A 3,273-nucleotide genomic window follows, 5' to 3' on the forward strand; every position below is an offset into this window, starting at 1 on the left:
TCTCTGTTACCAATCAGTTTACAGAGTGTGCTGGGTGCATTTTCTTGTGGCACCAACACTAGAGAGGTGAAGTAGGTATTTGTGAGACAGAACTAAAGGAACCTCATAATCCTATGCTTTCTCTACTCATTCACTAACCACTTTACAGTGTAAGTGGAACATACTTTTCATGACATCAGCACAATGAAAGAGAGAGAGAGAGAGAGTCTCATTTACCAATCACTCAACTTTTCCAAAAACCATTGGAATGGTTGAATACAGGAGATTGTGTTGAAAGTTCAAGAATTTAATATTCAAATTGAATCCTAAAGATGTTTAAGCATCATTCAACTGATTGTAAAATTTTGTTCACAGATGCTCGTTTGGTTCCCCATCATCAGTCTCATAATATGCAACCTCCTTTTATGCCTTCACCAGTCATTTGTCAACCTCATGTCTTACACCTTCCTCCTTTGTACCTGTCCCTAATGCTGCAGCCTTTGTCGACAGTCACTAATTTTGACATCAGATTTAAACAGGCCAGGTGAAGCAGTTGTGTAGCAAGAGGATGATATTCAAATTGAACTTGTGTAAAAGATGCTCAAACTTTTACTCCATCATGGCCTTTAAAACATCAACATGCATCTGTTGAGTCTTCCATTATTACAGGTTAAATGAATCTGTGTTGTGTTCTGCTTACATTCATTGACAACATGAAAGGCAAGAATTTTCACTAAGGTAGCCTATACAACAGGGCATAATCTATAAGATGCTGCACACTTCTGATAATGGACACTCAGCTGACGGTCTATTTAAAACTGATTGTCTACTTAAAAGACTGTCTATAAAAAAAATTCCCAACTCAATAACAAAAACTGATTGTTAACACCAAGTTTAACAAGGGTCAACTCTTTATCAAGAACCAACTGTTTGTTAAAACTGACTGTCAATTAAAAACTAGCTGTATATTAATACAAACTATCAAAACTGTTTTTTTTTGTTTTTGTTATCAAGAACTGATTATTTATTAACAAAGTCTATCGAGACCCATCAACCTCCACCAAATATCAGGTGTTGACTATCCATTAACATTCACTGTCTACTAACTATCAAGAACTAATGATCAGTTTTAGAGGCTGCATCTAGTCGTATGCCTAAATAAAACCAGCTCATCTAACAACCATCCCTTGCTTAAGAAAAAAAGACCAACAAGATCTGTTTAAAAGGCATCTTCATGCATTCTGGATTGTATATTGTATGGATAATGTGTATGGACTGTTTAGGAGTACGGGCTGTACATAAGAACATACTGTATGTCAGTATGCACTGTGCACAAGTGAGGATTATAAATAAGTATGAACTCTATATAAGTATGGAGTATATATGGAGTATATATTTTATGGATTATGTTTTGACTGTATATTAATATGAACTATACACTGTATGGATTAAATAGTAGTATGAACCTTATACTGTATGGAGTATATATCATATAAATAATATATAAGTATGAACTGTATATATATGTATGGTCTGGATTAAAAATGAGTATAGACTATATATATGAGCTGCATAGAAGTACAGACTGTATAAAAGTGTAGTTATATATAAATGTGTGGATTGTATATTGTATAAATTATATAAGTGTGAACTGTAAGTATGTACAATATAAGGTATCTGTATTATGTGGATTAAATTTAGGTATAGGCTGTATACAAGCATGGACAAGTCTGAACTTTTAAAAATATATCATCATTAAACACCGGTTTTCCATGCTGGTAAGCCGGAGTGCTTCACCAGGCTCCAGTCATCTGTTTTGGCTTGGTTCCTATGGCTGGATGCCCTTCCTAATGTCAACCACTCTGCAGAGTGTACTGGGTGTCTTTTACAAGTCACCGGTACTGGCCATGTCCACGATTTCACTTAGCATGACATGTCTTCTCAAGCACAGCCAATCACCAGAAGTCTCAGTCACCTGTCATCACCTTTGTGAGACTCAACATCTGAAGATGTTTTACCCTCCTGTCCTATGTCTTCAGAAACTACATATAACTTTCACAATATATAATCATCATCATCATCATCGATTAACGTCTGTTTTCCATGCTGGCATGGGTTGGATGGCTTGACTGAGGTCTGGAGAGCCAGATGGCTGCACCAGGCTCCAATCTGGTCTGGCAGAGTTTCTACAGCTGGATGCTCTTCCTAATGCCAACCATTCCAAGAGTGTAATATATGTGTGAATTATATGCAAGAATGTACTGCGTGGAAGGTATAAAGTATGAACTATGTGTATAAGTGAAGACTATGTCATAGATGTTCATTGAATATTCATTGTGTAGAATATAGAATATAAAATGGTTAATATTTGCCTTTGGTAGCGTGTCAAGCTGGCAGAATTATTGGCACATCAGGCAAAATGCTTGGTGGCATATCATCTGTCCTTCCCTTCTGAGCTCAGATTCGGCTGAGGTTGACTTTGCCATTCATCACCTTTCAGGGTTGATAAAATAACTACCAGTCGATCACTGGGTTCAATGTAACCAACCTAGCCCCTTCCCTGAACTCGCTAGCCTTGTGCCAAAATTTGACACCGTTATATGCCTTTGGTAAAGCTTGTTATATATGTGTGGGGTAAAAAACTATATATAATATCTATCCATATCAGGGTTTCATACAGCTATTACAAGTTGATGCAAATAATCCTCAGTGGATGCTAAATAGTATGTATGTGTGTGTATGTACACACATACACATGTGAAACCCATCTGTTTAAAATCGACCCTGGTTAATTTCAGATTTAACAGCAATCTGTCCCTTGAATTCCTGGTCTGTTTAAGTATCCTTGTGCCTCTTACCTCTACGCCAACATCACTGCTAGATAAGTGTATGTTTGTATGTATGAATGTGTGTGTGTATTGGACACTTCCTAACCATATTTATTTGCATGCCATGTGGACATATACCTACCCTGCCCCACTCTTTCCTGTCTCTTTAACTAATCCTTTCCTATCTCTTTCTCCCTTGTCATTGATCTTAACCCCCTCACTTCGTGTTCTGTGTCTATCTTTACATCAACAAATCCACTCCTATCCATCAAGCCATTTACTTTACTTATCTATCAATCAACCTACCTGACTACCTATCTATTTATCTCTATTTATTTCTATCTATCTATCTACCTTTATGCACACACACACACACTCATGTCCTATCTCTTCTCAGTTATTTCTCTCTTCCCCTCTCTCGTATATATATATATATATATATATATATATATATATATATATATAT

This window comes from Octopus bimaculoides, chromosome 2, assembly GCF_001194135.2.
Source record: "Octopus bimaculoides isolate UCB-OBI-ISO-001 chromosome 2, ASM119413v2, whole genome shotgun sequence".
Lineage (NCBI taxonomy): Eukaryota > Metazoa > Mollusca > Cephalopoda > Octopoda > Octopodidae > Octopus > Octopus bimaculoides.